At 32.2% G+C, this 15,033-nt stretch overlaps 1 protein-coding gene across 1 annotated transcript in view; it reads right to left on the bottom strand.

Moving 5' to 3' along the window:
• Positions 1 to 10,744, bottom strand: part of LOC124544047 (nephrin-like) — a 246,889-nt gene extending 236,145 nt beyond the window's left edge. The window contains exon 1 of the mRNA XM_047122441.1: positions 10,571 to 10,744. The gene's annotated coding sequence lies outside the window, so the exon portion shown is untranslated. The remainder of the gene's footprint in view (positions 1 to 10,570) is intronic.
• Between the last annotated feature and the right edge of the window lie 4,289 nt (positions 10,745 to 15,033).

Here is a 15,033-nt window from a genome sequence, read left to right as displayed (position 1 = left end):
GTAGCATGCGCGAGGACTTCCCGCATGCTACCAGTGGATCATTTGGACAAAGCAGCATGACTTTATTATTATTTTATTTATAATTCTAGTCTAAGTTACTCGTTATTACATCAGCTATCTGCCTGTGAAAGTCCCATCAAAATTTGTCCAGCCGTTCCCGAACTCAGACACAGACTGATGGACAAAACTGTAAACTGTAACTGCTGTAAATGAGTGTTATTCTTGTATATGTACTGTGTATACATACATATTATGCAGTTAGTAAAAAGAGGTTATTTTAATATTACAAGACACTCCAGTTTTATTATATGGATTATGTAATATATGTACTAGAATTACGCAATTAACCGGGTCAAACAAAACAAGAAACAAATCTATGAACTCGGCAATATTGTGCATTACTGCGAGTTATTGATTAAGTTATTACAAACAAATATATGATAATTTAGAATGAAGTTACGTGAATACATTGATTCTTTTTTATGGTATAGATGGCAAACGAGCAGAGTATTCACCTGATGGAAAGTTACTACCACCACCCATGGACATCTATAACCCCGGGGATTTCCAGGTGCGTTGTCGAACTGTAAGGAAGGTGTATAGACAGAATGGTTGTGCGAGGCAGAAAATGTCTTAAAAATCAATTAATTTATTATACATTCAAATGTCAAATAAAAGTGCTATTACCTGAACAGATTTGAGACTCCCAACAATTTGAATATGTATTTAATAACCTCCGCGTAAAATTCGCAATGACACGTGTAAACCTATTTTAAGATTATCTATTACCTTATTTTACGTTGTACATCAAAATTAATCCAAATTCGAAACTGCATTTGAGATTAACGAGAAACTAATCTAATTGGAAAACTTAAATAATTAGCTACTTGCTTAAACTTTGCTTAACAACATTGGTATTTGTACAAATTGCAATTGTAGTCGTAAATTATTCAATGCTGTTTTGCACTGTTGGTATTGCGCTATTTATTTTGTTATTTCGTTTAAAAATATCTTTCGATAAGTTTAATTGGATCGAGGAATAGATTCAACAATAAATAGATTATATATACGTTATGTCATCTATTTATACATATAAAAAAATTGGAGTGTCTGTTTGTAATATTAAAATAGCCCTTTTTTAGTCAAAGCATATGTATGTATAAAAATAAAGTTTTCTACAAATTTTCTCTGTCTGTCTGTCTGTTTCTTCCGGCTAATCTCTGGAACTTCTGGACCGACTGGTCGGAACTTTCACTGGCAGATAGTTGATATAATAAAGAGTAACTTAGGCTACAACAATATATTTTTTTTCAGGTCGCTGGCACAGCTAGTTGTACAATATAAAAGATGTCAAAACTTGTCAACTTAAAAAAAAACTAGTTACTTATTGGCTTTGTGCAAGCCTGCTTCAGTAGGTACTATCGAAGCATTGCATATTAAACTGTCAGACAGAAATACAAATATAATAAGATGAATTCCGGTTTGAAAGGTGACAGAATCTATGTAATTTCATGTGCAGGGTACATAATATCCTTGTTGCAAAAGTTGGCTCAGGTAATGTTAGGTAAAGGTAATCATCATGTCGAATAATTTCTATGTCAATAGAAACTGTAAGTTTGGGAATATTGTCGCATTGGTGCTACAAAGTCGCTTAGTGACGTTGTTGTGGAATTTATTAGAAACCAGGCTGCAATACTGATAGTAAATATACTACAGAATTGGTTTATGAAAGACACTTCTAAAATTAACAGTGTTTGTACACTATATTTTTCATGTGTTATATACAAAAACCTTCTTCTCGAAACACTCTATCTATTACACAAAACCTCATCAAAATTCGTTGCGAAATTCTAAATATCTAAGCATACATAGGGACAGACAGCCAAATATTCATTCATTTTTAAGATTGTTAAGTGTATATAGTATTATTTTTTATGTCATACACTTAATTGACTTGACAAAATAATGTGATACTTATTCAGAGTTACAAATTATACATATATATTTATTATCTATAATCACACATACTGCTAATATGCCTCTATATATTACCACTATCTATGTGAGTGTGTGAGTCAGAAATTTGACTTCCATAAACATATGCTTAAACATCAGAAAGCGGAAATACCGTTTATATTAGTTTGTAGTTTCCAATAAACTATCTCAAAACTGAATATTGTTAGCTTAAATATATTTCGATTATTTACTAATAATAATTGGAAGGATATTAATTGGTGTCCTCTGAATAGACGCAGAGGATACCGCTGGTTTTTTTAGTGGGTGATATGGTGTGCCGGGGTGCACTCGCCGTCTAGGGCACCGGCTAGGCCTACATAGCGCCCACCCCCCTCTTCAGGTGGGGGAAAACATTAAATTACAGTATCTAGCTGCCAGTGAAAATCTCATCAAAATCGCACCAGGCGTTCCAAAGATTAGCCAGAACAAACAGACTGTCAGAAAATGATGTTATTATATTATGTGCCTCTTCCCCCCGGACCTTCGCTTAGCGTTGACGTGCTCACTGAACTACATAAACTTTTTTATTTTATTTTTAAATATTTTCGATATCATAAAATCAGTTGAAATAACAGGAGTGCATAAGTCTAAAGAGTGTATTCATTTCAACTAACTGCAAGGCGCTGTGATCCTGGTACTCGCCAGCCCACCCGTGTGAGTTTATATTTGCAATTATCGTTGCTAATCTACGCATATGCATACGCTACTCAATTGATCCTTATAGTAGCCACGCCCTACTGTTAGGAACCACCCAGCACCTACCGTTGAAGAGTTATTTTTAAACTCTGTCACGCTTATGATCTCCTGGTACTTTTAAGATTGACTGACATACAGGACAACACTGTTTTGACAGTCGTCATTTCGACTGTCGTCATACCTGACAGAACTAGATGCTCATTAATACCAGTTCTGTATTTATAATTTCCTGTTACTCAACAAATGGACAGCGTACTTGATAAATCGCTTTCGGACTCAGAAATGCAAATGTCGAGCCATCTAAAATCGCCTCCAAAATATGTCTCATCTCGTAATAAAAGAAAAAGAGATGATGATGTTTTAGCAGACCTGAGTAATTTTAAGGAGGAAATGAGGAAAATGATCTCAACTCTAATGGTAAGCCAGGAACAAGAATTTAAGAAAAATAAATTCAACGCACTAACATCAACATTGAGAGTTCTATAACATTTTTATCGGCGCAGAATGAAGAATTTATAAAGAAAATAGAGAGTTTAGAGGGCCAGATGAAAGAAGACAGAAAGTATATAACTCTTCTAGAGGAAAAAATCGAGGAAATGCAAAGAGAAACTCGGAAAACCAATTTTGAATTAAAAAATGTACCGAAACAAAAAAATGAAACTAAAGAGGATTTAATAAAAATGGTAATTAACTTATCAACTAATATCGAATCCAAAATTTCTGACACAGACATAAAAGACATTTACAGAGTACGATCTAAAAAAGAGGGCTTTGAAAATACACCCATAACAGTAGAAACAAATTCTACAATATTAAAAACCAATGTCCTAAAACTGAGTAAGACATTTAATATCAAACCATAAGTCCAAACTCTGCGCTAAGCATTTGGGTTTAAATACATTTGAAGATACACCAATCTTTGTTTCGGAACATTTGACAGCCAAAGCATCTCGACTTTATTTTCTCGCAAGGGACTTAGTCAAAACAAAAGGATATAATTTTTGTTGGACAGCCTATGGGAAAGTCTACGTAAGAAAAGACGAGTCATCACAGATTATTCTTATCAAAAATGAATCTCAGATCCACAAGCTCTTGCAAGCCATGACTATTTCTGGAGTCATTGTTTAGTTTGATAAAATTGTTAATTTTATTTGTAAGCTATAAATTTCTTTGTTGGTATTTTTGTATTTTGTACACATTAAATATTTCTCTTGTAAATTGTACACTTCAACACTCACACATCATATATAAATACTCATTTTTTTCACTCAACATCTTAAAATCGCACACTCATGTAGAGATATAGCGTTATATTTTCAGTTTATTCTAGACTATATATGTCCTAACATCATAAATATAGAGCAGCATATCACGTATTATTTACAAGCTACCGCCATAATTATTCAAATTGATAATCTTTATGAATAATAGCTATCTTAACACCTTAAACGAAATAGACCAATCCGCTATTGACTCTCAACAATGTGATGTTGAGGAATTGCATAAAATTAAAATTATAAATAAAAATGATCTTACTATAGTTTCACAAAATATTCGAAGCGTATATTCCAACCTCGATGATTCTCCTTAACTCTATCTCAGCTTAATATTGAAGTGGACATCTTGGTACTGACAGAATGTCACTTAAATTCTTCTAAGGCAGTAACGTCCCTTGAAAATTATAATTCATTTACAACTACCTTACATATCAATAGGAGTGACGGTGTTGTAATCTATGTTAAAAAATGCTTACAAGTCAATGTCGAGGAAGTTAGACTCATGCAGGCATCCTGTCTACAGCTTAAAATAAATGATAGCATTATTCTTGGTATCTACCGATCCCCATCTAATGTCAATGCTTCAGATTTTATTAGTTCGCTAAGTTTTTATCTAAGTTCTCTAAAATTTTGTAGAAATATTATTATAACGGGTGATATCAATATTAATATTATATCAAAAGAAAATGAGTCAAATAATGAATGCAATAACAAGTCTAACTACTTGAACATGTTATCCATGCATGGTCTACTGCCAGGACACTCGTTTCCAACGCGAGGTAATAGTTGTCTCGATCACTTTATATTGAAAGTATACAAACAAAGAGTTCCATTTATTGCAGTTCTTAACACCACTATCACCGATCACAGTATGATATTCTTAAGTCTAGCTAAAATAAAAAATCAAAATAAATGCCATAAAACAAAAGTCTTTATAGATTTTGATAAGGCTGTCAAAATTCTTATTAACAAAAATATCGCTGCACTTCTAAATAGTGAAGATCCTAATTCATTAGTTGAAAATTTAATAAAGTTATTGTGTGAATCATTGAATGAAAGCTCTACTACTACTCACTTCTGTAAATCTAAACGTATTATTAAGCCTTGGAAGACGCCTGGAATTTTGCGCTGCATCAAAAATAGAAATAATATGCAAAAAAAGCTAAAATCTAACCCCGACAATGAAATATTACAGATCACATTTAAAAGATATAGGAATTTTTGTAATAATATGATAAAAAAATTTAAACGAAACTATGAAAGACAACAACTTACTTTAGCAGCAAATAACATGAAAGTTCTCTGGAATACAATAAAATCTATTGTACATACTAAACCAGACAAGACTCAAAACACAAACTTGTTAAATATAAAGTCGAAACCTTCTGACTCTGTTAACTATATATCTGATTACTTCGCAAACGTTGGCAGAATAATTGCAGAGGACACACTTTCTATTGCCCCTCAAACTAGTACTATAGTAAAATACCCTAATTCTCACCTATCTTCCTTCGCTCTCTTAGACTCTGATCCTCAAGAAATTGATATAATAATCAGAAATCTAAAGTCGGAGAGCGCTCCAGAATGGGATAAAATCCCTACTAAATTTCTCAAGGCAGCTAGTCATATTATTTCCCCCATATTATGTCATATAGCTAATGTATGTTTCAAAACTGGTGTTTTCCCCCAACCATTGAAACTTTCCATCGTTACCTCAGTATACAAGAATGGTAACAGAGACGACATAAATAACTATAGACCAATTTCTATTCTACCATCTATAGCCAAAGTGATTGAAAAGTTAATAAACAACAGATTAATTAATTACCTTAATAAATTTAACATACTTTCAAAATCACAGTATGGTTTTCGGCAAAATAAATCAACAGAAGATGCGGTAATGGCCCTCACTACTCTTATTACAAAGCATCTTGACCAAGGGCAAAAGTGTTTAACTGTGTTCTTGGATATAAAGAAAGCTTTTGATACTGTCTCTGTTCCCATTCTTGTACAGAAACTGGAAAATATTGGCATAAGAGGCAATACACTGTGTCTTTTTAAAGACTATTTATATGGAAGAAGGCAACGTGTAAAACTTGGGAAATTTATAAGTCATGAATCGACGTTATCTTTTGGTGTACCACAGGGTAGTGTTTTGGGCCCTACATTATTCCTTATATACATATTTTCATACGCAGATGATACTGCGCTTGTCTTTTCCGGTTCTTCATGGAATATTTTACAAGGAATTGTGGAGTCTGGTTTGTCTAGGGTTTCTCATTGGCTTAAATCTAATCTCCTCTCGTTAAATACTTCTAAAACTAACTACCTCTGTTTTACTCTAAATAAAAGAACGCAACCGGGATGTAATTTTCATTTAAAATTACACAATCAAAATTGTAATGTCAATCGTAATAATTGTAGTTGTCCTTTAATAACAAAAGTATCTTCTACTAAATATTTAGCCGTGATGCTAGACCAACGCCTATCTTGGCACCCGCAAATAGAATTTGTTAATAGTAAAGTAAGAAAACTAATTTGGATTTTAAAAAAATTGAGACATGTTACGACAAAAAAGTTATTAAGCCAAATTTACGTCACACTGGTACAATCAGTTTTAGGTTATTGTATATCAGTGTGGGGTGGGGCTTCAAAATCTAAATTTCTAGAGGTGGAAAGAGGACAGAGGTCTATTATTAAGGTAATGAATTTTAGGCCTTATACATTTTCAACGGATCAACTTTACTCAGACTGCAAATTATTAACTGTAAGACAACTTTATTTATTAAGGTGTATTCTTAAAGTACACAAGACTACCACTTTTGACTGTAACAAACAAGACAAAAGAGGAAAAAAATTTGTCTCATATACTTGTCCAATTAAAACTAAATTTGCATCCAGACAATATGTATGGCAGTCTAGTTATGTATATAATCGTATAAATGAAAAGTTAAATATTAATTCGCTAAGCTTTTACGATTGTAAGAAAGTCGTAACACAGTGGTTACTCCGCTTGAATTACCTCGAGACAGAAGCTTTATTATAATGCTATAATCTTATATTTCGTATAACTTTTCAAATCTCTACAAAGACACATGCACAAACAAACACACACACACACACACACGCACACACACGCACACACACACACACATACACACACACACACACACACGTTTATAATATTGTATTAGAATGTTATGGAAGAGCGGGACTACCTGCCACAAGTACTAGTAGCAATACTAGTTACTTACTAGGATAGTCCCAGTTTCTGATTATAGCTGTTACTTGTTAATAATGAAATAATTTTTTTTATTTTTTATTTTTGTGTATGTATCGTATAAACGTAGATATGCATTTCGTGAAAAATCGTTATGGTCATATTTTGAAGAGCTCTTGCCGTAGATGTGCAGAAAATTTAAATGTATTCTTGTTTGTAATTCATTAAATTGTTGCAATTTAATGAAAATATAATTTGAGAGAGCAGAAAAAAAAACTAGCCGGTTAGATATACAGTTAATACCAATATTTTACATCTGATGATTCCCATACTTGATTTATGTAAGAGAATTAAATAAGCTGTCCAAAACTGGTCGTTTAACTATTTAATCCTGATAACAATAACTTTACAACCGAAAATTCTCAACATGAATATTCGCGTGTAAAACACGTCAATATGAATCACGATTTAAAAAGCCAACCCCAGAAGGTCACGAGTTAAACTTGGCCCTAATTTACGCTCAAAAGAGGCCAATTTATGAATTTCTTTATAAATTATTAATAGCTTTCTTAATTATGTGTATTCGGTTATAGTAATTAATAAACGTAAAAAAACATAAAAGTCAATTGATTGATTTTTACTTCGCGGTAGCCTCATATTATCTATAGCAATGTACTGGTATTGTTGTGTTCCGGTTTGAAAAGTGAGTGGGCCAGTGTAACTACAGCACAGGGGACATCATATCTTAGTTGTCAAAGTTGGTAGGGCATTTCTATATTAATAATCAAATATTATATATATGATATGAGAAATAATTAATATTTCTTACACTACCAATGTTCACGTTCCGATCAGGTGACTCACCACTTTCCCCATAACCATACCATTATGTACCCCCATAACCATACCATTATGTAATAAAATTAAGCAACTATAATTGTATATATTAATGGCCTGAGCAGATTTTTGTACCCATGATTATAGGACTATAGGTGCACATAAAAGATCGATTATGCTCTTATTTTTATAAGAAAATTAAAGAGATTTATTGATAGCATCTTTCTTAGGATTTACCAAAGAATTCATTTTAGGGAGTGGAAAATGTTACTGGCAAGGTAGAGAGCAACGCTGTGGCTATTTAGAAAAAAAAAACCTGTCAAACGTTCCAACAAACTTCGACCGTTTAGAATCGCGATATTTGGTAAACAGGTACATCTACAGCATAGGTACACGGTTTAAGCTGGGTACGGAAATAATTTTGAAAATCGAACAAAGTTCATTAAAAAAAAAAAGCATAAAATTATGTGAAACTAACAGTACATTATACGGAACATGATAAACACCTGCGACCTAAGTGTTATTTGCCTAAACAAGATAATCACAGCTTTTATTAATTTATATAAAGTGTAGGGTATTTTATAGAGCAAGAGATTTTATAGAGCAGCTAAGCGGATAACGTCTAATTACATAAAAATAAATTAATGAAGCCGATACCATCCAGTGGCGAAGAAGTAGGATCTTAACCGTAATATTGTAGGTTCAAACCCAAGCAAGCAACAATGGATTTTCATGCGCTTTATTCGGATGTATAATTTGACTTGTTCTTAGCGATGAAGGTAAACATAGTTAGCAAATATGCATGTATTGGATATTCGCCATAATATTTGTATCCACCAAATCGTTGTGGATTAAGCTCCAAAACTTATCTTCGAAGTATGAGACCTAGTTTAGATGTAATTTGACTAGTTACAGAGCTTCAATAACTTAACGGTATACAAACCGCCCAGAACTACGAAGGTCATACATTGGATCAACTTACTGATATTTCAACATATCCATAATAATATACTAATATTCCTGTTTATCCATCTAATTAAACGTACAGATTAGGAGCGACAACAATGGATTTAAGATTAGCACATATGCTGTTGAGTTAATAAGGCTTAATTAAACATAATATTTGTTAACATTGCTCATGTGCTAATTTAAAGAGTCGTTTGAATGTCATATTAAATTAACAATATATTAGTTCGATTATAAAATATATTCGATCAGGAAAACCTTTCTACTCAAGCAAAAAGGAATACTGTTTTGAAGAAGCAAAAAGAAAATGTTTCCTGAAGTGAAATCATACGTATCAGTAACACCGGTGCCAAAGAGAGACTGGAAAATCTCTATATTTTTTGTTGGGTATTATGTGTGGTCATAGCTTTTCAAACGGGTCCCAGTTTATTTGTATTTGAGTTGCTTCATCGCGCAGGTGTTTCTGATCCTTTACTTTTAAAGCCTACAAAAGTGTATCATAAAATAATGATCTTACTATCTGCAGAGTCTGCGAAGTCGCTTTCTTTTTCTAGACTTTTAATAACCAACCAACGCATTTTCATGGAATTTTCACTTTTAAGAAGGCTGGTAAACGAAGGTTTATAATATATATATATATATATATATATATATATATATATATATATATATATATATATATATATATATTGTACAAAATTGTTGAACTAAAAACTATTTTCATATTAATATTTTTCTCTTTTAAATAAGTTTAATAAAATAAATATACATAATATGTTCTTAATTGTACCCATGCGAAGCAATGGTGTCTCGCAAGTTGTAAATCGTATAAAACATGAAAACTAAATAGTCTCTGTCTGCTCTTTTATTTGATAGGCCTTCGTGAATTAATTTCAAATAAATTAAATAAATTAGTTCGGGATCTGGATAATCTGAACGTAGATAGAAAAATGATACTTAGTTTTAATATACTAAAAAAAACATTTTATCCAAAGCATAAAAAATTTACCACCGATTTTACCCTACTCAACTCAAATTACAAATAATTTAATTAAAAAAAGTAGCCGATGTATTCAAACTATTTCTTTGTTAAATATCATCAAAATTATTTCAGCAGCTTAAGCGAAAAGAGGTAACAAGCAGAGTTACTTCGCATTTATGACATTTCTCTATAATATATTGATACTTTGCAACTTAATCAGACAAGCTTACTGTAAATTGATAGTTGGTAAAGTTTAATTCATTAAGGGTTTCTGAAGCCAATAAACTGTACATAATACTTTCAATTCAAATAAGATATCATTTAAGGGTGAACAAGAAACAGATATGGACATTGTACGGTTAGCATAAAAACTTGGTTTGAATAAAATATTTTTTCCATACAAGTTTTAAAATTATTTGATAAAATACAATTTTTTATAACTTATAGAATATCAAAATCAAAATATGCTGCATTTAAATTGGCCCCTACAAAAACTTACTGTCAGGTTTAAAGATTAACTAATATAATATATACAGAATAACCTTTATAGAAATACGTTATTTAAATAATACTTACGTTTGTTAGATAAACTTATCATTGAAATCCATAACGAAATTTAAATTCACTCACGTTATATCGAGAAATAAAATACCGTTCAATTTTAGAGTCAAATAAAATATAATATAAAAGTTAGTCGTAATGTAAACATTTTATTTTAAATTCAACGCGAGTTCGCGATGTACGGTATGGTATACGTTACAACTCGCAACTTATTGCCTTGAAACTAAATTAGTATGGAGATTTATATCTCACTGCTATATTATGAAAACAAAGGATTACGTGATGTCTGTGACATCAAATGTGTGTTTACATTTATTTTATTTAAATGGTAATTACAAATTTAAAAAAAACTACTACCTTAGCATCCAGTAACGGCCTGTGGAGTTCCCATTAAGGTTCTAAGAAGGTTTGGAGCATATTTAACCATGCTGCTCCATTGTGTGTATAGCATTTCTTCGAAATTAGACACAAACAAGTTTCCTTGCGATTTTTCCCTTCACCACCGAGCACGAGATAAATTTTAAAATTAACCTGGGTTTAATCCTGAATCATCGGTTAAGATGCATGAGTTCGAACCATTGGGTCATCTCGGCATTCCTTGCCAAGTTGTTTCTAATAATGTGTAAAATGACTGATATTCAATTATTACTTCAAGAAATAATCGTGTTAATGTTATAATGGAGATTGAAGGTATTAGTAAAACCTAACAAGACTAGTAGCTTATGGACGTAACAGCCAAGAGGGACCAGCAAACTGAGGAACACGCTATTATGCGCAAGGGTTTGCGCAAACACAAGTGCATTCTCATAAACCGATGGAACGGCAAATCCAATATAGGAAACAATGGCGTTACGTGCTTTTCGTGGCAAGATTTTGTCACTGCCCATTTCCAGACTCCTTTGAGCTTTTTTTAAATAATAGTTAGGTGGCCGATTCAATGTGCCACCTGGTGGTTAGGGCAATAGGCGTCGTAATAAATCTTAACCGTTCTTAATAACCAACCTCAGGTCAGCTTACTTTTTATGTACCCTGTGTTTTTATTTCACACTGGTACACACTGGTCAAAACCGGAATATGAGTATATTGAAAATAATAGGGAAATAAAAAAAAAATATTTGGCTACTCCGATTTTGATTTGGAGCCCAGACCCTTAAAATTTTGAGTACAAAACTTCTATCTTTGTTAGTCAACACATACCTATTAAGATATTTTAAAATTACAAAATATTTTATGCTATACTTAGAATTTTGCATCTGAGATATAGCTGCCATTGAATTTTAGTGCGAAGGAGTTGGATAATGAAAGGAATAAGTTATACGTTTCCTGAACTTTAGGGCAAGCTTATAGTTGTTATCACTATTCCGATATCATGAATAAAATAAATTATACATGTCAACTATATTGTAGGGTATTATGAGAATTGATAGTATTTCATTCAACGATATGTTTAGATACACGGACAAATCTTTTGATTTTACATTTTACGTCTATTTCCTACTAGTTTGTGGTTATCTTGATTAACTCTTATCTTGTACTTAGCCCCATTAAATATTTTCAGATTATAAGCTTAATAGCGATTTCTTGTTGAGCGGTTTTGTCGATAAAATAGGGATAATATTATAATCCAATACCAATAAGATATAGGTTTAGCTAATTTGCTTGACTGTTATGAGGGCTTAAATTAAAGATAAGGCGAATAAAAGTATAAGATTATCCATCAAGATAGCAGTAGCAACTATTGGAAATTTGGGAAAACGCGTAAAGTCGTTGTCACTTGAAGCTTACTGGACGACTATTTAGTCGTGTAGAAGTACCTTCAAATCGGAGAATAAATTTATAGGAAATACAACCGATTTTACACTAAGATATATTGTAAATACATTTGATGAACTTCTTTGTAGTTGGCGATACTGCTGATAATAAATACTCATTGCCATTACGTGAGGCAGTTATTACTTATATGAAAAAACGATAAAAAGAAGATACCGATACTTTTCTCTCAACTCTAGCTTCCTACATAAAGCATAATAACCTCATCCAGTTGAATCACCTATCTGACGTCATGCTATTGCTGATAGAGGAGCAACCCTCCATAATTATAATTAACTTAGCGTCGCGCGTTAGATCGCTAATCATGGAATTTCCAGGCAATTTAGCACCACGCTGTCGTGTTGCTCAAATATTTCTGAGTCACATCGATGTGTCAGTGACAGAAAGGGTAATGAAATGCAAACTGCACAGGCGAGCGATAGAAAAATACATTCGATATAGTATACCAAGGTGCTTCTTAGCCTTTTCTTTAGCGGTTTATAAATATTGAAAATTTACAAAGAAATAAAATAATAGGAAATATATTGATGTGCTTATTGATTGATTAACACATCCTATAAAATATATTTTACAAATAGCTTGTATTGAATCTATGTTTCTATAATAATATTATAAATGTGAAAGTATCTCTCTCTGTATGTCTGCCCATTTGTCGCTCTTTCAATACTAAACCAACGAACCGAATTTGATGAAATATGGTATGCAACATACTTGAGCTCCAAGAAAGGACATAGGCTACTTTTTTCCCTAACACGTGACAACTAACTCCCAAAACGTAGGCAAAGCTGTGTCAACTAATTAGTACATACATTACTGGGTTATATGCTAATACATCATACAGCTGTTTTGGTAAAATTATTTGTACTTTTAAGTCGTAAGATATATTAATGTCGAAACACATTCCTGTCTTAAATCACCTCGCAATCTTGCGGATATAACTCGTTACATAATTTATAATCGAACGATATCATTACAATATTCATGAAACATCCAGCACCTTAATGGACATTGATCAGTCGTAAAGAGCATATAAAACGACGTTATAATTTATTATTAGACAGGATTTACGTAATATACGCATCATTACTTTATTAGAACCGATATCGTTAATTCTATTACTTTATATAATTTTATACTTTGAAGTAGGACTTTGTGAAAGGCCATCTGGGTACCACCCACTCATCAAATTTTCTACCCCCAAGATGCAACACTTAGTATTGTTATATTTCGGTTTGGATGACGATAGGTTGCAGGGAAAGTTTTGTCGTATTTGAAAATATTTGAATTAATTTATAAAAATATGCATTTAATATTATTCAATTTTATATTCCCCGTTATTTGTAATAACTTGTTACCATTTTTCAAGCAAAAACCCCAAAGACTCACCAGTCAGATTTTTTTTATTTACAAGTAAATTTACCTGCTTATTTTATACTATAGAACTTTCCCTCCAACCTAACAGTTAGTATGGTTGATATCACATGGGCGTTATAAGGAATGGCTAAAATTTCTTAATACGCTTATTGTGTAATGATTACTTATTATCAGGAGGCTTCCTCATAACATCTATTGGTGCACCTTAGGCATTACGTCGTATGCCGTGATGGAAAACATGACTTTTATGTATGACGTCATTCCATTCTCCATTGCTCTCTACTGCTTTGTACCTCGCGCGTATGTTATCTTATTGGTTATATAAATTCGTTATCAGAATAAGAAAATTTATTAAATATATGATATGAAAATATAGGTTTTCATTCATTTTACTCACGTTTATAAGATTTTCCCAGTCGGCCATGTTTTTCACTTTATTTTTTCTACCACAAAATATGTTTTATATTAACTCTCACGATTAGTATCTATCTGCTTAAAACTACTGAGCTAATACATTTACGATTGAAACTGGTATCACACAAGAATGTTTCTATGTGCTCTTGTGTCCAGTTTAGCGTCGGGTCAAATTAAATAAAATGATCAAATATATTATTTTTTTATTAATATTATTTAACAATACAATTTCACTTCTAGGTATCAGATGAATTATAATCACGCATTAAGCACTGCAAGTAATTGACTCAAAAATATTTGAATTTTTACGAGTGATCTTATTTTATTTTATTTTATGGAATAGATTGGCGGCCGAGCATATGGGCCACCTGATGTGTCATCAATATCACCCATAGACAATGACGCTGTAAGAAATATTAACTATTCCTTACATCGTCAATGCGCCACCAACCTTGGGAACTAAGATGCTATTTCCCTTGTGTCTGTAGTTACACTGGCACACCATTCAAACTGGAACACAACAATACTGCGTACTGTTATTTAGCGGTAGAATATCTGATGAGTGGGTAGTACCTACCTAGACGGGCTTACACAAAGCCCTACCACCAAGTATGATCTTAGATCTTTTCTTTTTTTTTTTTCATTTAATCCAAAATGTTTAAAGCTAAGAGCAATGACGCATAATCGATAAAAAAAACGGAGTTGTATATTTTTAGGTAAATTTTCACGGAACGGAAAAATATAAAAATAGATTTACGTCATATTTTTTCTTTTGAATGTACTTCGTATAACCTGAAATTCGCTGAGGTGCAATATTCAATGTAAAGTATGGTTTTGGGTCACTGATAGAATATGTCAGG

This window comes from Vanessa cardui, chromosome 4 (genome assembly GCF_905220365.1).
Source record: "Vanessa cardui chromosome 4, ilVanCard2.1, whole genome shotgun sequence".
Taxonomy (NCBI): Eukaryota; Metazoa; Arthropoda; class Insecta; order Lepidoptera; family Nymphalidae; genus Vanessa; species Vanessa cardui.
The sequence above is the reverse complement of the archived record's forward strand: the minus strand, read 5'-3'. Positions and strand labels throughout refer to the sequence as shown.